General features: G+C 44.6%; 1 long non-coding RNA gene across 5 annotated transcripts in view; it reads right to left on the reverse strand.

Moving 5' to 3' along the window:
* Positions 1-388: 388 nt before the first annotated feature.
* LOC140454077 (uncharacterized) overlaps positions 389-26,512 on the reverse strand; it is a 53,720-nt gene continuing 27,596 nt past the window's right edge. For all 5 annotated transcript variants that reach the window (XR_011952613.1, XR_011952615.1, XR_011952611.1 and 2 more), the window contains 3 exons: positions 21,360-21,494; positions 11,347-11,474; positions 389-6,011 (listed from right to left, as the gene is read on the reverse strand). This is a non-coding gene — a long non-coding RNA (uncharacterized lncRNA). The remainder of the gene's footprint in view (positions 6,012-11,346; positions 11,475-21,359; positions 21,495-26,512) is intronic.

Raw genomic sequence — 26,512 nt, forward strand, 5'->3', positions numbered from 1 at the left:
CACAGATTGCTCACTCTTGTGCCCTTCTCACAAACCATAGTTATTCCCTGGTTTTTGAAAGTATGTTTGGAGGATGGGAGTATTGTGGCATGAAATTACTCCTAGAAGCAGGTTTGCTTCCATGTGCTTTATTTGGATCCAAACTGATTTGTCATTTTGGCCTCCCGCGCTAATGTCATTTTTAATGCAGCCTTGATATCATTCTTAATCAATGCAGCAACTCAACCTGCTGTACGTTCTTGTCTGAGTACTGAGTACCCTTGGGCATTTCACTTCCCAACACTGACCTTCCTGTAACCACCTTTCTGTAAGCCCCACCAGGCCGTATCGTTTTAACTCTGTTTGTGCTGTCATTTTTTCCAAATATTCCATGTATTCAGGTACAAGGTATTTACATAAGTTTTATTGGATTGGTTTATCTCCTTTAATACTTTTGGCGCACGTCACACACTCCATTCTTATTTTTTGATCTCCGATAATACCGAACATATTATTTCCACTCACGTTTTTTAAATTGCTATGATTATTTTCCTCAGCATAGTCATTAGTCTGGCCCTGCCTGTCTATTCTATTAAACTCTAATTTCAGCTCAGTTGCTGTCCTGCTGCTCTAATTTTCAGTCTCCTGCATTATTCATTTAACTCCACCTAAGATGCATCATCAAACCTCCCTGCCAGGATGTTGGTGGCCCTCAAGTTAAAATGGACCCTGTCCTTTTTTACAGGTCCCACCTGCCTTGGACAAAATCCCAACGAGCCATAAATCTGAAACCCTCTTCCTGAACCAGTTCTTCAACCACATATTAAAGTTTTCTCTCTTCATCTTCCTTATCCCACTTCCACCTAGCACGAGGAGTAACCCAAGATTACAACCCTGGATATCCTGCCTTTCCACTCAGGCCACTCCCTGCACTCTCCTTGCAGGATCTTGTTACATTTCCTGCCAATGTTATTGATACCAATGTATACCACTGGCTGTAAACCCTCCCCTTCAGTATGCCCTGAGCATTCTTGGAGACATCCCTGACACTCGCACCAAAGACACTTTTTGTGAAGAATGCATAGAATCGTCGAATCACTATATTGTGGAAATAGGCCATTTGGGTCAACATGCCCATACTGACCCTCCAAAGAGTAACCCACCCAGACCCGTCAGCCTATTCTCATACTCTACATTTACCCCTGACTAATACACCTAACCTACACATCCCTGAACACTATGAGCGGAGTAACCTGGCCAGAGCCAGTCTCCTACCATATATGGATTCTGTTTTCGCACCACAGATACTGCCAGTACTTCTGAGCATTCCCAGCAACTTCTGGTTTTGTCACCAATGATGATCACATACTGATCAAAACGTATCCAACTCAGATCTGAAAAAAAAACTGAATTCATTTTCTCAATAAAAATCCAAATATTTGATCATTCAAAAATCACCGCAAATATCCATTAAATTATTTTTGTTTGGTCCATGATTGTCATTTGTTCACTTTGCCAATCCATGAATAAAAGACATGTTTGCATGTTTTGTGCATTATCTTTTGGGAGGAGGTAGAGAGAGGTGATGGAGGGGCTGGGACCGGGGGTTGCTGGGAAGTTTAATTTCCCACCATAAACGGACTTACCTGGAGCATCAGGCCTCCATTTGCAGCAACGGTGAGAGCGAGGAGCGGAGTGGGAGAGGACGACTTGTGCGCTGGGATGGTAAGTGATCTGACATATTTTTCCAGCGATTGAACGAGAAACACTACACATGTACAATGTCTCCCACCCCGAACTCCTCATCTAACCAAAGCAAAAGAACTCTGTACTGTGTTGATAAGGTGCTTCTCTTCTTTTTTTTAATCCTGTGATTGGTTAAAGAAAACCCTTCCCTTTACCGTATATCAAATTTAAGACCAAGTTAAGCTTTAGAGTAAAAGTGACAGGAGATCTCAGAGCCATGTTATGCTCCACTTGCTCAATGTGGGAGCTGAGGGACACAGCTGCTGTCCCTGTTCTCATGCAGGACGTGTGTCCATATCCCTGCACTCTCCTTGCAGGATCTTGTCACGTTTCTTGCCAATGTCATTGGTACCAATGTGTACCACAGCCGCTGGCTGTTCAGCCTCCCCTTCAGTATGTCCTGAGAATGCTCGGAGACATCCCTCAAACTCGCACCAAAGGCACTTCTTATGAAGAACACATCGACGGGATGATGGCTCTGGAGCGGCGGATGGACTCACCTTGGAGCACCCACAATGTGGGGTAGATAGCACATTCAGTGAACTGATCACATCACAGATTAGGATTGCTAAAGGAGAAAGGGAATTTGTGACCAAAAGCAGAGAAAGAGAGGTGACTCTGCGGTCACCTCTCTCCTTAGCAGGTATACTGTTTTGGATCCTGTTTGGAAAGATGGCTCACCAGGAGAAGACAGCAGTAGCCCCGTTAAGTGCACCGTGGTTGGACCTGCTGTTCAGAAGGGCGGGAAAAATACTGGAAGGGCAAAGTCATAGGGGATTCAATTGTAAAAGGAGTAGATAAGCATTTTTCTGTTCGAAGTCAAGTCTCCCGAATGGTATGTGGCCTTTCAGGTGCAAGGGACAGTAATGCCTGGGATCGACTGCAGAACATTCTGAAGGGGAAGGGTGAATATCCAGTTTTCATGGTCCATGTAGGCACCAATGATATAGGTTTAAAAAATCAGGATGAGCTCCTACAAACAGAATTTAGGGAGTTAGGAGTCAAGTTAAGAAGTAGGACCTCAGAGGTTTTAATCTCAGGATTGCTACTAATGCCACGTGCTAGTCAGAGTAGAAATGAAAGAATAGAATTGCTTGAGAGATGGTGCAGGAGGAAAGAGTTCTGATTTTTGGGACATTGAGACTGGTTATCTGGGAGGTAGGACCATTACAAATTGGACAGCCTACACCTGAGCTGGAATGGAAATAATGTCGTTCGGGGTACTTTTACTAATGCTGCTTCGGAGGGTTCAAACTAATGTTGTAGTGGGATGGGAACCAAATGAGGAGCTTCGTCGATATTAAGGAAATAACAACTGCAGCCTGTAAGGAAATAGATAATGAAGTCAGCGTGAATTAGGGGAAGAGTCGGCAGGGAGGAGATGATGAACACAAAGGGACAGGTTATCTGAGGTGCATTTGTTTTAATGCAAGAAGTGTAGTATTTGCAGATAAACACAGGGCTTGGAGTTGATATTATTGCTATTACTGATACTTGGTTGAGGGAAGGGCATGATTGGCAAGTAAAGATCCCAGGATATCAATGCTTCAGGTGGGATAAACTGGGGGGGGGGGAGTAAAAGGGGTATAGGAGTTGCATTACTGGTCAAAGAGGATACCACAGCTGTGCTGAAGGAGGGCACTATGGAGGACTCAAACAGTGAGGCAATAAGGGTAGAGCTCAGAAATAGGAAGGGTGCAGTAACAATATTGGGGCCTCCCAACAGTGAGCGTGCGCTGAAAGTACAAATATGTAAACAGATCATGGAAAGATGTGGGAACAACATGGTGGTGGTGAAAGGCGATTTTCGCAACATTGACTGGGGTTCACTTAATATTTGAGGACTGGATGGAGCAGGATTTGTAAAGAGCAGCCAGGAGGGTTTTTTGAGCAGTATATAAACAGTCCAACACTGGAAAGGGCCATTTTTGTCCTGATGCTGGGGAATGAGCCTGGCCAGGTGGTTGAAGTTTCAGTTGGGGATAACTTTGGGACTATTCATCACAATTCCATACGTTATAGAATACGCAAGGACAAAGACGAGAGTTGTCCTAAAGGAAGCGTGCTAAATTGGGGGAAGGACAACTATACCAAAATTCAGCAGAAGTTGAGGAATATAGATTGGGAGCAGTTTTTTAAAGGTGAATCCACATTTGATGCGTGGGAAGCTTTTAAAGAGAGGTTGATTAGAGTTGAGGTCAGATATGCTTCTGTGGAAATGAGGGGTAGGAATAGCAAGATTAGGGAACCATGGATGACAGGTGTAACTGTGAGACTAGTTTAGTGGCAAAAGGAAGTGTACATAAGGTCTAGACGACTGAAGACAGACAAAGCTTGGGAAGAAAGTCGGGAATGTAGGACCAATCTGAAACAAGGAATTAAGAGGACTAAAAGGGGGCATGAGATATATTTAGCAAACATGATTATGGAAAATCCCAAAGACTTTAATTCATATGTAAGGAGCAAGAGGGTACCTAGAGGAAGGGTTGGACCACTCAGGGACAAAGGAGGCAAGTTATGCGTGGAGTCAGAGTCAATGGGTGAGATTATTAATGAGCAGTTTGTATCAGTATTCACCAAGATGAAATGTTGAGATTAGGTATGGATGCTTGATACCTCTAGGTCAAGCTGAAATAAGGAAGTGTTGGTTATTCTAAAAGGCATTAAAGTGGCCAGGTTCCCAGTTCCGGATGGGATCTTGGATGAGGGAGGAAACAGGTGGGACCATATCTTTGCAGCATCTTTGAGCACGGGTGAAATCCCGTAGTACTGGGAAATTGCTAATGGTGTTCCCTTGTTTAAGAATGGCGACCCTGACGTTAGTGGTATGGAAGCTGCTGGAGAAATACTGAGGGATAGGATATATTCCCAGTTGGAAGAAAATGTGCTCATCAGTGATAGGCAACATAGTTTTGAGCAGGGAATGTCATGTCTTGCCAACTTAACAGAATTATTTGAGGAAGTGACAAAGTTTCTTGTTGAGTGACGGTAATTAGATGTCATATAAATGGACTTTAGTAAGGCCTTTGATCGGGTTCCCCATGATACGCTGTTTGACAAAGTGAAGTCGCATACGGTCCAGGCTGTACGAGTTAGATGGATAGTCCAGTCCCCTATTCCCTTTCTTCTTCTTGGCTGTCTTTTCTGTAGCGTGATCTGCTCTCTGTGTGAGCTATTCCTCGAACTCTCAGCATCACAGATGTCCCATAGAGTCTCTAGTTACTATCTGAGCTCCAAGACCCAGTGTCCATCTAGGACACGAGCAGGGGCTATGACTTCCCAACGGAACAGAACATACTTTCCATCTAACAAACATGTCTTGTCATGTCTTAAAATGCAACATTTCTAGAATAACTTAATTAATTACTTAGAATTCAATTAACATCAGGGGGAAAAAAACCAATATGGTTAACTCCCTTATATAACTGTGGCTTGCTGAGGGTAATATATATATTGGCTCAGAATTTCACTTCTCTCTCTTATTTCTGAGTTCAATCCTTATTTCAGAAGTTGAAAAAATAAATTTGCTAACTTCTATCAATTTACTGACAGTCGCTAATAATCTGCCAATGAATTTACAGCCTTTTCTGTGAAGGCTCTTGTACTTCTTCCAAACTCAGTGCAGGCAGGTCCCAGCAGCAGAAAGTTATCTCTGTGACGCCCAGGTAAGAGTAATCCTCCAGCTCCCACTCCACTCTGCTCCCTCACAGGGTCACCGTCTCTATGACTCCCAGGTCCGTGTAATCCTCCAGCTCCCCCTCCACTCTGCTCCCTCACAGGGTCACCGTCACTCTGACTCCCAGGTACATGTAATCCTCCAGCTCCCACTCCACTCTGCTCCCTCACAGGGTCACCGTCTCTGTGACTGCCAGGTACATGTAATCCTCCAGCTCCCACTCCACTCTGCTCCCTCACAGGGTCACCATCTCTGTGACTCCCAGGCACGATTTGGCCATGATCTGCAGTGCTGATTTATATCCTCCCACTTTGCTGCCTCTGTAAATCCCAGGTGTGACTGAGCCTCATGCTCCTGCTCCAAGTTGCTCCGTCACATGGTCACTCCCTCTGTGACTCGGTGCTGATTTCGAGCCTCCTGCTCTGCTGCTTCTCCAACTCCGAGTCCCAGTCAGCCCCGATCCTCGCTGCTGATTAATATTCTCCCGCTCTGTGCTGCTCTCTCGCAGGCTCTCTCCCTTTGTGACTCCCAGGTAATGATAGGCCTCAAGCCTCAGCTAAGATTTTCACATCCCATTCCGCATTGCTGCCTTACAGAATCGCTGTTGTGCCTGGAAGACAGTGGGAAAGAGGAGGATTAGACAGAGCAGAGGGTGTTACAGTGGTTGAGCGAGCTATATGGGGTGGAACAGGTTATCTGGGGAGCTAGGCAGACCTGCAGTGTCGAAAACAGGTTATTGGAAGATACAGTGAGAGTTGCAGACACCAAAGAAGGCGAAGGAAATAGAGATAGTAGCTTGTTCATGATGGAGCTCTGTAGAGTCAAAGTGTTTTTTCTGTGCTGCTTACAGAGATGTGTAGACTTCAACAAATACAAATTGAGAGCCAACAAGTGTTGTTTGGTAGTGGAGACTGTTGGGTGTTACAGAGTTAGAAGACGTAGAATAACTGGGGGGAATATAAACTTTTGGAGCATTGGTGGTGTTCAAAGACCCTCAGGACATGAGGAGGTGCAGAGAATGGGAGCATTCGAAATAGTGGGATTGTGGGGGCTGGAAGTCCCGAGATGGATAAGGAGGATGAAAAGTTCCAATTTACCACACGCAACCATCATAATTATAGAGATTTAAGGAAGGGTACCTGTGCTGTCATTGATTACAGTTATATGGAGAGTTACAGAAGCTGAAGGGGTTACACATTTAAAAAGGGAGAGATTTTAGGTGATCAGAAATTTAAACAAGAATAAAGAAATGTTAGAGATCTCTAACACAGATGGGAATGGAAGAGATGAGATAGTGTGAGGAACTATAAGAGTTATAAGTCGGGGAGGATGTCAGATATAAAATGGACAGCTGCATTGTCTGTGTGCAGTTTGAGACATGAGGAGTGTTGTAGCGCCTGCTGGAGGCTACATGGATAACAACAGTCCCAACTGCTGGTGCAGTGACTCAGGAAGGCAGCTCACCACCACTTTCGCAGGGACCACTCCAAATCAAAGCTCATGTTCACCAATGAATGCAGGAATAAAAGATCTACAAGTAGCACTGAGGTCACTCAGGAAGGCCCTTTCAACAGCACTTCATAAACCCGGAACCACTATACCCTGGAAGGACAGGAGCTCCAGGTGCATGGAAACATCTGCATTTCCATGGTGCCCTCCAAGGCACGCACCATCCTCCCAGCACTGTGTCTGTCCCTACACCCAAAGGACTGCAGTGGGTCAGGAAGGCAGCTCACCACCACTTTCTCCAGGGAATTGCAGATGGGAAGGTAATGGTAAAACTCTGCTGTTTACAGCCAGATAGAAAAATAAATCTAGCAGTGTGTGTGAAATGAAATTTCCGTTTCAGAACAACTTGCTGAACGTGGATAGATGATTTGTCTGATTGGCACAAGGCAGAGAGTGTGAAGAAAGGGGTCTTTTTCACGATGGGAACTGGTGATGGGGGGAGCACCGCAGGGGTCAGTGTTGGGACTACACTCTACACGTTATTCATTCAGAGTCTGAACAAAGGATGTGAAGGGGTAAGAGAAATGGTTTTCCAAGAAAGATTTCAGAGATGAAATTCGTGTCATATGAGGAGCAGGTGAAGTCTCTGGGTCTGCACTTGATGAAGTTTCAGAGGTGTTGGCAGAATCTCATTCAAACTTACAGAATACTGAGGGGTCTGGATGGAGTGGACGTGGGCAAGATGTTTCCACGAGCAGGAGAGACTAGGGGCCAAGGGCACAGCTTCAGAATGAAGGGACGACCCTTTAGAATAGAGATGTGGAGGAATTTATTCAGTCACAGGGTGATGGATCTGTGGAACTCACTGCCTCATGGGGCTGTGGATGCGAAGTGATTCAGTGTATCTTACTCGGAGATAAGCAGGTTCTGGATGAATAAGGAGGTCAAGGGTTACAGGGAGTGAGAGAGTGGGGTTGAGAAACAATTCATACACAATCGAATAGTGGAATAGACCTGATGGATTGAATGGTCTAATTCTATCCCTATACATGATGGTCTTATGGACTGCGCTTATTCCATAAGTTTCTAAGTGTGCAGTTAGTATTTCTGGCATATCGTTTAACATACCTTCCAGCACTTTCGTGATTATTGCTGTCAGCTCTTGGTTTCAGATCAACTGCAGAACGCTACGCTCTGGCGTCACTTGGGAATCCTGGTGTATAAATCTCAGAAAGGTAGCATACAGGGACAGCAGCTCATAGAGAAAGCAAATGGAATGCTGGCATTGATTTCAAAGGGAATGGAGAATAAAAATAGGGAAGGCTTGTAATAAATATAGAGGACTCCTGTCAGCCCACAGTGAGAATATTGTGCACAGGTTTGGTCCCATATCTGGAGCGAAAATGCCCTTGCATTGGAGGCAGCCCAGAGAAGGTTCACCAGGCTGATCTTCAAAATGGAGGGATATTGATGAGAAGAGGTGGATAGGTTGAACTTGCAGTCGTTATAATTTAGAAAATGTGGCAAATTTATTGATACACCAAAGATTCTTGTGTTCTTACAGATTCTGTACTGAGACATTGTTTCACTGAGCAAGGATCTGTAACCGGAGATGAAGAGGAATACAGTTACCAGAGAAACTAACAGAGAAAAGCTGGGCTGTGGAGACTGGAGGATGTTACAGAGTTCGGTGGTTTGAGATCACTGTTGGTGGTTATAGATCAGGTGGTTGTCGGGCTGAAAAATGTCAAGTAGAGTTACAGGATTATCAGTTCTGAAGGATTTACAAAGACCGGGAGGAATATAGGGACTAGAGATGACACAGTAGTAGTTGGAGCTACAGAATTTTTAGAGCAAGGGAGTGTTATAGACACTGGAGGGTAGACAGATGGGGTGGTATTTGGAGCTACAGGCGTTTATCGAGAAAGGAAGGATTGGAGGGACTGGAGAGTACACAGGTAGGGGTGGTTGTTGGAGCTGCAGGTGTTTATAGAGACTGGGAGGATTGTTGGTGCTGGTAATCACACTGACATGGACAAGAGTTGGAGCTGCAGGAGTGAGTGAGATAGGGAGGTTTGAAGGGGCTGGATCAGTTCACACAGCCAGGGAGAAGTGGAGGGATTGGAGGAGACAGAGATGCTGAGGGTTGTAGGGCTGCAGAAGTTCAGAGAGTTACTGAGGACTGTGAAGGCAGGTTTGCAGCATTCCCATCAGTTACACAGAGATGTAGAGTGCTGTTCTGGAGTGGGTTACAAAAATCAAGAGGGTTGCAGATACTGGAAGATATGACAAAGACAGTGAGCTGCAATATTTGAGGAGGTTACAGCGAGAGGATGCGTTGAGGAGTTAGAGGCTGCTACAGGTGTTAAACATGCTGCAAGGGATCAATAACCTTACTCGATCAGGGGGATTTGAAGCTCTGGAGATAAAGGATGAGAATTGCAGTAACTGAATAATATCACACAGATGGGGAGAAACATATGAGTTAGAGGAGTTATGACATGAGATGGGCTGTATTCAATTGAGTCAGGAAAGATACAGCGAAATCTGAAGGGACCACAGGTGATCAAAAGGACAGGGAGGCTTCTCACTGTCGGATTGGGTCAGTTTAAGCAGGCATGGGGTATTTTATGGAATTGTGCTACTTACAGAGATTAAGAGAGTTGTATAGAATTGAGGAAAGAACAGCGATATGGAAGGCTGTAATTAATGAAGACTTTTGTTGATGTCAGATGCTGAGGTTCTGGAAGGAATATGGACCGGCAAGCTGTACAATCTGTCAGAGCGTACAGAGACAGGAATAGCAATAGATTCTGGAGACACAAACACAGATAGGGAACATTGCAGACACTGGAGGAGGTTTCTGCTTTAGGGATGGTTGTAGGGGAGTGTAACGTTTACACAGATAGGGGTGTAAGAGCAGATGAAGGTTATGGAAATGATTAGATTGATGGGGAGACTGGATGAGCTTACATTGATAGGGCGGGTGATAGCGACGGGAGGATGTTACATAGATAATAAGTCTTGTAGAAACTGATCGGGAGTCACAAGCATTGGAGCTGGTTCCACAGATCGGGGGTTTTACAGGGTCCTGAGAGGATTACGCAGATATGGAGGTTTGTAGGATGTCCACATTTTCAGAGTGTTTCAGGAATGGGAAAGGTTACACGGTTAAGGAAGGATGTTGGAGCTCTGGGAGTTCACAGAGACTCGGAGGTTTGAAGGGGTTGGGGCTGATTATGGATAGATGGATATATTTAGGGGCAGTAATATGGAACACAGAGGGAGAGTTTAGATTTGATTCCCTACAGCATGAGAACAGGTACTTCGGCACAACAATTCCACACCAACTCTCCAAAGAGTAATCCACCCAGACCCACTTCTCTCCGACAATGCACCTAACACTATGGACAATTTAGCATGGCAGATTCACCTGACCTGCACATCTTTGGACTGTGGGAGGAAACTGGAACACCTGGAGGAAACTCACGCAGACACAGGGAGAAGGTGCAAACTCCACACAGACAGACAGTCACCTAACGCTGGAATCAAACCTGGGTCCCTGGCACTGTGAGGCACCATCGATCACCACTGAGCCACCGTGCTGCCCCAAATTGCAGCATTACACAAAGAGAGAGTGTTTGAGGTGCTGGGAAGACTGTAGGGAGTGGACGAGCAAACAGAGATGTGGAGTGCTGCTGTGGCTTGAAAAGGGTCTGGAGGTGTTCATATCGGTAAGGAGGTCGGTAGGTTTGGGAGAAGGTTACTGTGGTCGGGTGGTGCTATAGGCCAGGAGGCAGGAGTGTGATCGGACCTGCAGAAGGTTACAGTGATATCATGTTTTCTTGGGGCTTGAGGAAAGTACACAGGTGGGTATTTTGCTCCAGGCTGTAGGATTTTACAGAGACGGGGTTACTGTAAGTATTGTGCAAAACTACAGAAATGGGAATTATTGTACTGAGTGCAGGATGAGATTGGGCATGTTATCGATATTGGAGCAATTTACATACAGGGAGAGTCGTCAGCATCGGAGTAGTTTTCAAATATACAGCGGGAATTTGGGAGGGGTGTAGGTTACAGAAATAGGAACATTTCTGGGAATTATGAGCATTCAAGACATTGGCACAAACAAGTTAGACCGAAAGGCATGTTTCCTTGCTGTATAACTATCACACGACAAGAGATAGCGTGAGGAGGGAATATCGAACAGAAAGATCCCAGGTTTCAATACCATCTCCTTGAGGGAGGCCAGCTTTCCCCTCTGTTGAACTGATCCTCACGAAGACTGCACAGGCCTGAATTTATAACTGTCAACTTACTGTATTGACACAGGAAGGCTCAGTACAGCAGAGATGAAAATTATCAAGAGATGGAGTTTGAGCCTGGGACCATCATGCTCTGTGTTTACCCTTCCACACTGAATCTGTGTCACGTCTTCTAGACCAAAGTTCGATCCCTTAAATGCACTCTGTTCTGTTCACTGTGAGTGATCTTACCTCGCTGCAGGATTTACTGAAGGTTCCAGATCTCACACTCCATCTCTCTGGTTGACCAATTGTCTTGAGTGTGGTGATGGACAAGACAGGAATTGGGAATACTGTTGAGTCAAGAGCATCCTGAGTATCTACAGGAGATAGAGAAACAGACAGAATAGGAAATTAGACTGATGCAGTGAGGGTTACTGGCACTGACAATGGCACTGAGTCCAATAGAGATCTGCAAAATCCCAGTCTCCATCCCTGGTCTGTGTTGCCTTATCTCCCTGGAGTGGAGAATTCTGTTGGCTCAGTTAATGCTGTCATTCCATCTGCCTTGTTGCAAATGCATGGCGCGTGCCACCGAGAGAGGGCATTTGAGGGATGGTTAGAGGTCACAGAGTGGGAGAGATGTTTGGGGGCTCGACAATGTTGCAGGGTTGAACGTAGTTACAGTTGCTACAGAATGTTCGCAGGACAAAACATTTTATTGTTTGGAGGAAGTTAGAGAGATAAGGCGTCTTTGATTAGACTTCAGAGATAGGGATATGTGGGGTTGTGAATCGTTACATGGACTGTGTTGGTCAGGGCGTAGAAACATTCACATAATTCCAGGATGTGGTACATTTAGCAACAGTTGTGGGATGTGGAAAATATCACAGTGATAGGGACGATGGTATGGACTGGAGAATATTACAGGGAAAGGGAGGGTAGTATGGACTGGAGAATGTTGCAAGCACATGGAAGATGATATAAGCTGGAGAATGCTGCAGCAATAGAGGGGAGTATATAAACTGGAGGATGTTGCACGGACAGGGATGAAGTTGTAGACTGGATACAGTTAGAAGGAGAGATGAATTTATGCACTGGAAGGTATGTCAGAGAGAGTGAGTGGTGTGCATGCTGCAAGATACGACAGGAATTGGGAAGTTTCTTGAGACTGGAGAAGAGAGTGATAGAGAGTCTTGTGAGTGATCAGATTCACTTATGAGCATAGGATGTGCTACAGTGAGTAGAGCCTTTTGCAGATATAAATGAGGATAAAATGGCCACAAAGCCGTAACACCTATATATAGGTATATAGGAACTGAAGGAATTGAAGAGATTACACAGGCTAGGAGTGTTGTGTGCAGTGGAGGAGATTAACCTGATAGGGAAGCTTTTAGAGACTCAAAAATGTTAGGAAATAATGGGAGTTGCAATGGTGAGAGCAGGTTTCAACAATTCGGAGGATATAGACCTGAAGGAGCTTTGACAGATAGCGATGGTACAGTAAAGGAATTGTAGTGGCTTCCGTTTCATAAACAATCCATAAGCACTTAAAACAGCCTGTTTGACATGTGCATTATCTCTCGACCATTCATCAGACAGCGCTGCAAATCTTTCACTGGCTCTGCCTACCAGCTTAGACTAAACTAGCATTACCCAGAAGACCTCGGGCCACTCTATCTGTCGATGCAATATTTCAAATGAAATACAGAGTTCCTTGACAGTAGAGTCACAGGCAGTTAGGATAGTGAAGAAGGCGCTTGGTATGCATTCCTTTATTGGTCAGAGTATTGAGTACAGGGGTTGGGAGGTCATGTTGCGGGTGTACAAGACAGTGGTTAGGCCACTTTTGGAATGCTGCATGCAACTCTGTTCTGCTTCCGATCAGAATGATTTTGTGAAACGTGAAATGGTCCAGAAAAGATTTACAACAACGTTGCCAGGGATGAACGAAAGGGAGATTTTGAACAGGTGATGGTTGTTTTTCCTGGAGAGTCGGAGGCTGAGGGTGACCTTATAGAGGTTTATAAAATCAAGAGGGGCATTGATAGGGTAAATAGACAAAGTCTTTCTCCTGGGGTGTGCGAGTCCAGAATTATAGGGTAAGGTTTAGGATGAGAGTAGAAAGATATAAAAGATAAAAAGGGGCAACTTTTTCACGCAGAGGATAGTACATATATGGAATGAGCTGCCAGAGGAAGTGGTGGAGGCTAGTACAATTGCAACAGTTAAAAGGCATCTGGATGGGTAAATGAATAGGAAGGGTTTAGAGGGAGGTGGGCCGGATGCTTGCAGGTGGGACTACATTGGGTTGGGATATCTGATCTGCAGGATGGGACCATGAATGGGTTGTGGATCCTGCAGGGTGTTATGATTTGAACCACAGGTAATGTTTGATTGGATCTTTCAGCGAATCTTACAGATGGTACAATTGCAACATTTAAGAAGCATTTGGATGGATATATGAATAGAAAGGGTTTGGAGGGAGATAGTCCAGGTACTGGCAATCTAGTCCCAATCTGGGACTAGATTGGTTGGAATGTCCTGTCGGCATGGCTAGGTTGGAATGAAGGGTCTGTTTCCATGCTGTGCATCTCTATGACTGTAAGATCGGTTGAATGGTCCAATCAAAAATTACCTGTGGTTCAAATCATAATATCCACAAGGTTCCACAAGCCATCCCCTGTCCTCTCCTACAGGTTCAATGAATCCCGGAACCTCTAACCTTCTACAAGTCCCACATCCCTTCCGACATTTGGACCATCCTCCAGGTTCTGCAGCCCTTCATACCTCGGAACATGGCCCAGACTCTCCAACTCCTCCTTCCTCTGCAATGTTGCCCAGAAGAGCACTGGAGGATGGTGGGGGTTACAGAGATACGGAGGGACATCAGGATGGGAGGATTTTGCAGACATTAGGAATATAGGGACTTGAGGAGGTTTCACAGTTTATGAGTGTTTTAGGGACTGGAGGAACTTACAAAGATAGGGATAGTTTTAGATTGGAGGATTCTGCAGAAAACCTTTACGTGGTTAAAGGCAGGAATCTTAGCAGCGTGCAGGAACAAAGGGATCCTGTGTCTCTCAGGTTACCATCCAAGTTGACAGGCTGTTAAGAAGGCGAATGGTGTGTTGGCTTTCATTAGCAGGGGGATTGAATTTAATAGATGTGAGACTTTGACGCAGCTCTACAGAACTCCAGTTAGACCACACTTCAAATATTGTGAACAGTTCTCTTCACTTCATTATAGGGAGGATGTTGAAGCTTTAAAGACAGTGCAGAAGAGATTTAGCAGGATGCTGCCTGGACTGGAGGGCATGCCCATAGAAGGTAGGTTGTTGAAGCTAGGGCTTTTCTGATCAGAGCGAAGGAGGAAGAATGGTGACTTGTTAGAGGTTTACAAGGGAATGAGAGGCATGGATAGAGTGGAGAACGAGAGATTACTTCCCATGGCGAAATGGTTATCACAAGGGGACACAAGTTGAAGGTAATTGGCAGATTCTTGAGATCACACTTTGGAAAGCCTCCCATTTGCCAGTTGTTCCTTTTCCTTCAAACAGACTCACCCAATCGATTAGAATCATAATGTGGAGGTGCTGGTGTCGGAATGGGGGTGTACTAAGTTGAAAATCACCCAACACTCGGTTCCAGTTCAACTGGTTTATTTGAAAGCACTAGCTTTCAGAGCACTGCTTCTTCATCAGGTGGTTGTGGAGCACAATCCTAAGGTACAGAATTTATAGCAACAGGATGGCAGTGTCATGGAATATAATATCAAACAAATTTAGTTTAAGCCTTTCATCTGTTACAGTGATCACCAGCGCTTCCAAAGCGAGTTGGATTATAACTGGGCATTGTGCAATTTTAAATTCACGGCATTGACGCTGGCCAGATCCTGCAGAATGACCCCAAACCTGGCCCTGTTCCAGTTTTCTTCTTCAATCTGTGGACCTGCTGATCTTTTTTCCATAACTCTGAAAAAACGAAGACAGTTGTGGGCACTGGACCCAAAGTGCTCTCTGAATGACACTTCAGTCACTTGCCCGAACACCTTTTCTGAGGGGAGGTCCAGTGTTGCACCCGCCTGAGTAGAGTAGGGCCCTCTGCATATTGATTTAGGAGCCTTCCTTGGACACACTGACAAATTGCCCTCCGGCCAGTTCTTCTTACACTCTATGTGGCCCAGTCAATACAGGGAATATTAAAATCTCCAGCCTGCACTCCTCTATTATTCCTATAGTTATCTGCAATCTCTCTACACAGCTGCTCCTCTGGTATCTGTTGGGTCTACGACAGTCTACAATACAGTCCCAACAAAGTGACAAACCCCCCCCCTTCTTCTTTCTAACATCTAACCATGTGGAATTTTAAATGAATATATGTTTCAAAAATTGGAATTAACAATCCATAAATAAGTATTGATAAAAATCCAAACACTTGACCTTCAGAAAAAGACAACAGTTCACTCTCATGTGGTCTGCACGACATACCCCCAGCAAAGTGTTTGCCTCTCAATAACCCTGTGAAATGGGCGAGCCAGCTGTTTAGCTCAAGGGCAGCAAGGGATGGGCAATAAAGGCTAGTCAGCCAGAGACACCCACGTCACATACCTGATTTTTTTAAAAATCCATTCAGATTGGTCCCAGCACAGTACCAGTGGAACAATGTCCTGGCCAATCACGTTGGTAGATTTATGGACAGGACTTTAAACTGACAGAGAGGATACAGGGACAGGCTTCAGGTGAAAGGAGCTCTCCAAATCCAAAGAGAAAACGTGAAGCATCAGAGCAGCGTGGGAATGTGACCGAAGACAACAGAAAGGAACAGGAAGGCACAAAGTTTAACTATAACCTTAGATTAGTAAATCCATTTGTCACAGGAAATTGTGGGAACGACGAAATTATGTTTTTTATTAATGGACAAAGTCTCTGCAACAAGGTAGTTGGATTTGTGACACAGAGATAAAAGGGATTTAGACACCAGAGAGATGTGGTTACAGGGCGAAAAAAAGGTGGAACGGAAATATTCAATAGTTCACAACCTTGTGCAAATTCAGGCAAAATGGACGACGCTAACAATAATGGGTAAGAAAGGCAATACAGAGAAAGTATTTGGCATCAGATCATGAAGTAGAGTCAGTCTGAATGTAATTTCTCGCTACTACGTGCCAAGGACACAAGCAGCAGAACAGTTTTAGACCACCCACCGAACAGCATTTCATGGCTCGTCACTGCAATAAATAGGAATTCATTGGAATGTTTAATAAAGGCATGGTGAACATTTAGTGAAACGTCAATATTCGCAACGTCTGGGACAATCACACTGACAACAGTGATATTGGAAGAGGAGTTCAGAGACGTTTTTTCAGTGTTTCTTAGAATAACACATTGTGCAACTGGCGAGGGACGTAACTGTCTCAGAGTGACTGTTGTGTGATAAAACTTAGTGAATGAGTAATGTCACCTGGAGAGATCCTCTGGGAAATTGTGATAAAGTGCAGTTTAAAGAACTATAAAGTTTTAAAGTGCAAAATTGGTGGATAGAATACTTTCACCAGCGGGTGTACCACAGGGATCTGTGCAGGAACCATTGAACATTATTAACTCGGATGTGAAAGCAGACGATATCAAGAGTAGGTTTACAGATGACATAAAAGGTGAGGGTGTTGTTCACAGTGAGGAGGATGGTCTCTGTCTGCAGTCCGATGTCGATCGGATGATAATCTAAGCAGAGTTTAGTTCTGATCGAAGTGAGGTAATACTCAGTGGGAGGTACGATAAGCGAAGGACAGACATAATAAACGGTAGGTCTTTGTGGAGTACTGAGGAATATAGGGACCTTGATGGACAAGTCCATAGATCCCTGAAGGTGTCAGCACAGGGAGACAGGGTGGGAAAGGCACCTCAACTGAGAGTGGGAGAGGGACCCATATCCTGGTGGGGTGAACTGCTCGAGCTGCTTGAGAGGATATAACCTAGTCTGGCAGGGTGTTGGACCTTAAATGAACGTAAGGCCAGAAAGAAGATTGAGGTTGGTACACGAGTTAAAGACAGCAATTTCAGCAGACAAGGCAGGCAAGAACATAGCAGGGAAATGGGGGAAAACTGATGATTAAACTGCATTTATTTCAATGCAAGGGGCCAGACAGCTAAGGAAGATGAACTCAGGGCATGGATTGGAACATGGGACTGGGATAGTATAGTTATTACAGAAACACAGCTGAGGGATGGGCAGGGCTGGCAGTTCATTGTTTCAAGTTGGAGATGCTACAGGAAGGGGAGGCAAGAGAGGACGTGTGGTGGTGGGTTTTGATTGCATGAATCATCACAGCAGTACTTAGAGAGGATATTCCTGTGGGATTGCCCAGTGAAGCTATGTCAGTGGAACTGAGAAATAAGAATGGGTCATCACTTTGATACGATCGGACTGGTGACGCCGAATAATCTGTGGCAGACTGAGGAACAAATATGTTGGGACATCTTAAATATCAACTATAATAATAGGGCTGTTATGGTTGGGGTTTTCCAAACCATAGACTGGGACTGCCAGTGTCCAGTGTTCCCAAGGTAGGAATTTGGAAATTGTCTTCCAGAAAACTGCCAAACAATATGGAAATGGCCTGAAAAGAGAAAGGGGCAAAACCTGACCTCCACTTGGGAATTAAGGTAGGGGGAGGGACTGAGGTGTGAGTGGGAAAGCATTTTGCCAAAGTGACCACAGTTCTAGTCGTTTGAAAACAGCTTTGGAAAAGGACAGGCCTGGTCCACAAGTGTAAGTTATAAATTGGAGCCTGACCAATCTTGATCGTATTAGCCAGGAACTTTCAAAATGTGATTGGGGAAGGGAATTATTTACAGCGAAAGGGAAGTTTGGCAAGTGAGAATATTTTAAAAGTGAGATAAATTGAGTGATCAGCGCCAGCATTTTCCTGTTTGTGTGCAGGTCAATGCTGACAGCATTCGGAAACACTGGCTGTCCATTGAGGATCTGGTCAAGGAAAAGGGGGCACATGTCAGGTATAGCCAGCTGGATCAAGGGACTCCCTGAGGATATACAGGGGCTGTAGGAGTACACTTTGAGTAGAAAACAGGAATGGAGAAAGGCTAAATGAAGTAGCCTCAGCAGAGAAGGAAAGGGAAATCCAAAAGTGATTGTATCAGTATATTAAGAGTACATAAGTAACTCAGGACAAAATAGTCAATTAAAGATCAATGATGCCATCGATGTGTTGAACTGAAGGATATTTGCTCAGATCCTAAAAATTTTTTTCATTCCAGAACTTACTGTGGAGAAAGAATGGGGAACTCAGGGAACAAGAGTAATACATTAGACCACAATTGGAGTTCTCTGCAATTCCAGTCTCTCTGCTACAGGAAGGATGTTGTGAAACTTGAAAGGGCTCAGAAAAGATTAACAAGATATTGCCCGGGTTGTTGGTGAATAAGCTGGGGTTACTGTCACTGGAGAATCGGAGACTGAGGGATGACCTTACAGAGGTATGATGAACATGAGGGGCATGGATAGGGTAAGCATTCAAGGCCTTTTCCCAGAAGTTGGGGAGTCCAAAACTAGAGGGCATAAGTTTAAGGTTAGAGGTGAATGATTTACAGAGGAACTGAAGGGACAGCTTCTTCACACACATGGTGATGTGTGTATGCAATGAGCTGAGAGAGATAGCAATAGAGACTGATACAATTACAACATTTAAAAGGTATCTGGATGGGTACCTGAATAGTAAGGGTGTAGACGTATATGGGCCAAATGCTGGAAAAGGGAATGGATTTATTTAGATCTTCTGGTAAGCCTGGACGAGTTGGGGACCGAAGGGTCTGTTTCTATGCTGTATACCTCTATGACTTGAAAAGAGTGCATGTTATAGAAGAGGTGGTGCTGGAGGTTTTAAAACACAAAAGCGATGGCAATTTCCGGAACCTGATTAAGTGTATCACAGGACACTGTGGGATGCTAGGGAAGAAATTGTGGAGCCCCGAGTAAAGGTATGTATACTACTGACAGCCATGTGTGATGGGCTGGCAGGCTGGAGGGTGGCATCATGGACAGTGAAGGAGGTTTTCTGAGATTACAAAGGGATCTTGATGGAGGGTGTGAATGGGCTGAAAAACTACAGATGGAATTCCATCTGAATAAATAAGAGGTAATGCATTTTTTAAAAAAAAACAAGGGTAGAGCTTATACAATTAATGTTAAGGATTCGGTTCGTGTTTTAGAGCAGAGGGTCCTCCGGGTTCAGGTACATATTCCTTGAAGCTTGCATCACAGGATGGATAAGACAGTGCTTGGCATGCCTGACTATTGCTCAGTCCATTGAGTGGAGGATTTGGGACGTCATGTTGAGATTGCACAGACATTTGTGAGGCCTGTTCTGCAATACTCTGTCCAGTTCTGGTCGCCCAGCTTACAGGGAGGATATTATTAAGCTGCAGGGCACTCAGAAGAGATTTACCAGGATATTGCTGGGTATGGAAGTCTTGAGTTCTGAAAAATGGCTGGATAGGCTGAGTCTTTTTTCACTGGAGCCTGGAGGTTGAGACATTATGCTATGAAGGATTATGAAACAAAATGAGGTATATAGATCAATTTAATGGTAGTTGCCTTTTCCTCAGGACGGGGGAGTCTCAAGAGGAGGGGCCACATTTTTAAGGTTACAGGGGAGAGATGTTCAAAAAAAAGATATGGGGTAATTTGCTACACAGAGGGTGGTTTGAGTGTGGAATGAACTTCCTGAGAAAGGGGTTGATGTGGGTACAATTACAACATTTAAAAGATATTTGGATAAACAGGTGAATAGGGAAGGGTTGGAGTGATATTGTCCAGCAACAGGCAGCTGGGAAGAGTTTAGATTTAGATTATGGTGAGTATCAACTGAAGGGTCAGTTTCCATGCTGTATGGCTCTATGACAAGAATATGGTTTGATTCCATTATTGAAGAAAGGATCAGGGCTGGGTCCACTGATGTGCATCAACTACATAAACAATTTGGTTAAAAATATAGGAGTGATTGTGCGAAAGTGTGTTGATGATCAAATGAATTGTGCAGTGGGCAGTAAATACGGTTATCAAAGAGGATCTTGACCAACTGGGCCAGTGGGCCAAGGAATGAAAGATGGAGTTTAATTCAGGTGTTGGATTTTGTTAAGACAAACCAGGGAGGACTAACACAGTTAATGGAAGGGTTCTGGCCAGTGTTGTCAAACAGAGAGAGAGAGAGAGAGACCAGGGGGTGCAAGTTACATTGTTCCTCGGAAGTGGCATCACAGGTGGACAGGGTGGGGAAAGCGACATTTGGCACATTTGCCGACATTGGCCAGCACTTTGTTACATCCGTTGGAGATATTTGTAACATTGTCCTAAATATTTCCCTTGGGCAGAGGAGGCCACGGGGTGACCTTAACAATGTTGAATAAGCAAGGATAGGTGAGTCCAAAACTAGAGGGTATAAACGGGAGGAGAGAGAGCAAGGATTTAAAGAGGAAGCTGAGGGGGAACATTATCCACAGAGGATGGTGCATAAACGGAACAGACTGCCTCAGGCACATGGGAGAAACAAGAACAATTACAACATGGAAAAGACATTTGGGCAGGTACATGGAAAGGAGAAGGTTTGAAGAGATAAGGGCCAAATGCAGGCAAATGAGACTCCTTCAGTTTAGGTAACATGGGCAGCATTGAGGAGTTGGACCACAGGTTCTGTTTCCGTGCTGTATCACTCTGTATCCAGTTAAAGAGGATTAGTGCACCGAAATAAGGCATGTTGTAGACACTGAAGCAAGTTACAGAGCGATAGGGATGGTAGTCTGGATTGCAGTACATTTCAAATATGTGGAGGGACTATCGGGAATAGAGCAGGTTACAGGGACAACTCCTGTTATAGGAGTTAAAAATGACTGAAGACAGTGGTGCACAAGCCATGCCACAGATAGTGTTGCGGAGTAGTGAGTCTTAGTACAGTGTTAGAGGGAGAACACGGAACAGAAAGATCCCAGGCAGCATTCCCAACCTCTCGTCAGAAGCCGGCTTTAACCTCTGTTGTCCTGATGCTCACTAAGACAGCACAGGACTGGATTGATAACTCTGAACTCCCGAAGCTGTCTTAGTGCAACATAAGTTAAAGTACACGTGGTGATTGAGCATGGGGTGTGTCTATACTGTGCTCCCAATCCAGCACTGTATCTATATCATGTCTTGTTAGCGATGTTTGGAGCCCTCTCATTGCTCCCTGCTCTGTGCACTATGAGTGATCTTACCTCACTGCAGGATTTATTGAAGACTCCACATCTCCCTTCCCTTTGTCTCTCTGGCTGACCAACCATCTTCAGTGAGGTGATGGATGAGACACACAGCAGTTGGGAAGTCTATTGAGTCAGCAACTTCTTGAGTACCTACAGGAGACAGAGATAGACAGAATGGGAAATTAGACTGATGCAGTGAGGGTTACACAAGGAGAATGGACATGAGCCCAAACAGATATCTGGAAAATCCCAAACTCCATCCCTGGCCTGTGCTGTTGCGTCTTTCTGGAGTGGAGAATTCTGTTACCTCAGGATCTAGAGTAGCTGCAAGAGTGAGAGACGCTGACAGAGGCCGCAATTAGACCCACACAGTGAGGGATACCACATGGAGAGAGACTAAGTGATATCACTGGATTGCTGGAAGACTTCAGGATCACACAGTCATGTGGGAAGAATGGGTTTAGCTTCATGTGTCAGTGCTCAGGGATGAGCAACCAGTGAGCAGGTGACGTGATGGCCTAGTAACATTATTGTTCGGATATTTGTCCAAAACCTCAGCTAATGTTCAGGAGAGGCAGGTTTGAATCCCATCATAAGAAATGGTGGAATTTAAAAATCAATAATCTTAAAAATAGCAATTAACAATCCATAAACAAATATGAAACCATTGCTGATGTACAAAAATCACAATCCCTTAGATTAGATTCCATACAGTGTGGAAACAGGCCTTTTGACCCAACCAGTCCACGCCATCCCTCCAAAGAGTAACCCACTCAGACCCATCTCCCTCGACCTAATACACCTAACATTATGGGCAATTTTGCACGGCCAATTCGCCTGACCTGCGCATCCCTGGACTGTGAGAGGAAACCGGAGCATCTGGAGGCAATTCACGCAGACACGTGGAGAAGGTGCAAACTCCACACAATCGCCCGCGACTGGAATCGAACCTGGGACCCTGGGACTGTGATGCAGGAGTGCTAATCACTGAGCCACCATGCCGCCCACTTGCCCTTTCAACAACGAGATCTGATCATCCTCACATGGTCTGAACGACATACCCACAGCAAAGTGTTGCCTCTCAATTGCCCTCTGAAATGGCCAAGCAAGCTACTCAGCTCAGGGGCAGCTAGGGCTGGGCAATAAAGGCTGGTCAGCCAGAGACACCCACATCCCCTACCTGATTTATAAAAAAATCCAATAGGATGGTCCCACTGGAACCGTGATGGGACCAGTGTCCTGGCCAATCATGTCAGTAGGTTTATGGACAGGGCTTTAAACTGACAGAGAGGATGCAGGGACAGGGTCCAGGTGAAAGGAGCTTTCCAAATCCACAGAGAAAAGATGAAGCATCGGAACAGTATGGGGATGTGGCTGAAGGTAATCTGAAAGGTACAGGATGGGACAGCGATTAACTAAAACTGTACATAAGTGAATAGGTTTGTGACAGGAAATTGTGGGAAAGAGTAAATTATGTTTTTTTTTCAATGGACGAAGTCTTATCAATAAGGTAGATGGATTTGTGACACTGAGATAAAAGAGGTTTAGACAACAGAGAGACATGGTTACAGGGTGAACAAAAGGTGGACATAAATATTCAATGGATCAAAACCTTGCGGAAACTCAGGCAAAATGGGTAACACTAACAATAATGGATAAGAAAGGCATCACAGAGAAAGCATTTGGTCTCAGATCATGAGGTAGATTCAGTCTGAATGTAAATTCTGATTACTACTTGCCAAGGACACAAGCAGCAGAATATTTTTAGCCACCAAACAACATTCCGTTGCTCATCACTGCATTACACAGGAACTCATTGGAATTTTTTAACAAACACATTGTGATAATTTTGGGAAACATCAATATTCAAAATGTGGGACAGTCATACTGGCAAGAGTGATATTGGAAGAGGAGTTCAGAGAATTAGTTTTCAGTGTTTCTTTGAATAAGAAATTGTGCAAATGGCGAGGGAAATAACTATCTCAGAGCGACCATTGTGTGATGAAACTTTGTGAATGAGTAATGTCACCTGGAGAGATACTCTGCGAAATTGTGATAAAGTACAGTTTAAAGAAATATAAAGTTTTAAAGTGAATCACAGAAAGGACAAGCTACAAGTAGAAACAAAAATAACCAATAACATGAGTTGGAGAGGAGAACTGACCAAGGTGAATAGGCTAAACAGACTGAAATATGTGCCTGTCAATAAACAGTGGAAAACATTTGAAGGAACAGTGTAAAACACTCAACAAAAGGACATTCCATTGAAACAGACAAATCCTCAGCAAGAAATCCCCATCGGTCCCTCACTCAAGTAAAAAGGATATGAGATTATCGGGCTTAGAGGATCACCAAAAAGTACTTAAAATCCTGAAGTGAGAGAATGTTTTAGGAGTAAGTTTTAAAGGGATTGCAAAGGGTCTGCTCGCAGGAGGTGGTCAGATGGAAGAGGGAATAATTATAAAGTTTTTATGTCACAAAAGGAACTGGGAGAGCTGAAGGTGCTGGAGGTGGTGAGAGTGTTACAGAGAGTGGTCAGGGTCTGAACGGTGTTTCAAAGCAGGTACAGATTGCTGCCGCTGGAGCTGTTTGCAGAGGTAGGGAGGGACAAATGTATTTTTATTTATTCATTCATGGGACGAGGATGTCACTATGGGACCAACATTCTTTGCCCCACTGCTAATTACCAAGAGTATAGCACAGAGTCAACCATATTGCTGTGGGTCTGGTGTCACGTGCAGGCCAGACCAGGTTAGAATGTCAGATGTTCTGCTCTAAAGGACGTAAGTGAACCAGATGAGTGCTTTCTACTGGTCAACAATGCTTTTATGGTGGCCTCACCAATGTCCTGTACAGCCACAACATGACATCCCAATTTCTACTCTCAATGCTCTACCCAAAGAAGGTAACCACCCCAAACGCCTGCTTCACCAACCTGTCTACCTGTGACACCACTTACAAAGAACTGTCTACCTGCATCCCTGGGTCTCTGACTGACAACACTACCCAGGGCCCCGAACATTAACTGTACAGGTCCCACCCTGGTTTGTTTCACCAAAATGGAACACCTCCCATTTATCTAATCAACCTCCATCTTCTATTCTTCAGCCACTATCCCAGCAGGACTGTTCATCCTGTTGTATCATAGATAACTTTCTTCACTGTCCACTTTACCAACAATTTCAGTGTCACTCAAAAAACTGACTTACCACAAAACCAATATTCCCATCCAAATCATTTATCCAAATGACAAACAACAGTGGACCCACTTCACCGCTGGTCACATGTCACCAGTCAGAAAGATAAGATGCCTCCCATCACCCTCTGTCTCCTACCCTCAAGCCCAATTTTGTATCCAGTGGACTAGCTCCTCCTGAATGCCGTATCCTTTTACATTGATCTGAGCTTATTACCCAGTTTACCATACAGAACGTAGAACACAGAACAGTACAGCACAAGACCCTTCGGCCATGATGCCATGCCCATCTTTTACCTGACTATAAGATCAAACTAACTTACATACCCTTCATTTTGCCCATCCAAGAGTAAGTTAAAGTGTCCCCTTACACCCACCCACCACTCTCTGTGTAAAGAACCTACATCTGAGATCTCCCCTTACCCATCCTCCAATCACCTGACAATTATGCCCCCTTGGACCAGGTATGCCATGGGATCAAGAGGTCTCGCACTGTTCTCTCTATCGTTGCCTCACACCATCTTGTTCACCTCTACCAAATCACACCACACTCTTCTTCACTCAAATGAGAATAGCCTTCGCTCCCTCAACCTTTCTTCATAAGACATGCCCTCCAGTCCAGGCAGTATCGTGGTAAATCTCTTTACCCTCTCTAAAGATTCCACATCCTTCCTGTAATGAAGGGATCAAAACTGAACACAATATTCTAATTGGGATCGAAACAGGACTGTATAGAGCTGCAGCATAACCTCATGGCTTTAAAACTCAATCCCCCAGCTAATGAAAGCCAATACAACATCTTCTTTCTTAACAACACTATAAGCTTGGTGGCAAATTTGATGGATCTCTTGTCATGAAATCCAAGATCCATCTGTTCCTCCACACTATTCAGTATTCTGCCTTTACCCCTATATTCTGCATTCAAGTCTCACCTTCCAGAATGCATCACTTCACACTTTTCCAGAGTTGACTTCATCTGCCACTTCTCAGCCCAGCTCTACATCCTGTCAATGTCCCATTGTAACCTCAAGCAGACATCCACACTATTCACCACTCCACCAACCTTTGTGTCATTGGTAAACTTCCTTTCCCACTCTTCCACTCATTCAAAAATCACAAAGAGCAGAGATTTCTTTGACCTCTCCCTGCAGAAAACCATTGGTCACTGAGCTCCAGGCTGAATGATTTCCATCTGTCATCAACCTCTGTCATCTATGGGCCAGGAATTCTGTATCCAGACAGGCAGGTTTCCCTGTATCCCATGCTCTGTACTTTCTCAATGAGCCATAAATGTGTTTTGTCACATTCTCAAAGGATTCAATCAGAGTTGTGCTGCATGACCTGGCCCTTGCAAAGCCATGATGACTTCCTCTAATCAAACTATGGTTTTCCAAGGAATCATAAATCCTGACTCTCAGAGTCCTCTCCAATAATCTGCACATCACAGACAGAAGACTGACAGGTCTGTGATTCCCAGGATTATCTATATTCCCTTTCTTGGGCAACGCATGGCTGATTCACCTAACCTGCACATCTTTGGGCTGTGGGTTGAAACCGACGCACCTGTCGGAAACACATTCCGACATGGAGAGATTGTGCAAACTCCACGCAGACAGTCGCCTGGGGCTGGAATTGAAATCGCGTCCCTACTGCTCTAAGGCAGCAGTGCTAACCACTGAGCCACCGTGCTGCCCCATGTAACTCTCTAGAGCCCTGCTTCTGATCCTTGGTTCCTCAAACCTAAGTTAGCTTCCTTCTTCCTCTTGACTAGATGTTCTACATTCCTTGGAACCTTGTCAAATGCTTTGCTGAAGTTCATGTAGACAACGCTGACTGCTCTGCCTTCATCTATCTCTTGGTCAACCCCTCGAAGAGTCAATCCGGTTTGTGAAACACGGTTTCGCACTCACAAAGCCATGCTGACTATCTCTAATCAGCCCTTGCCTTTCCAAATATATGTAGCTCCTTTCTC

This window comes from Chiloscyllium punctatum, chromosome 28 (assembly GCF_047496795.1).
Source record: "Chiloscyllium punctatum isolate Juve2018m chromosome 28, sChiPun1.3, whole genome shotgun sequence".
Taxonomy (NCBI): Eukaryota; Metazoa; Chordata; class Chondrichthyes; order Orectolobiformes; family Hemiscylliidae; genus Chiloscyllium; species Chiloscyllium punctatum.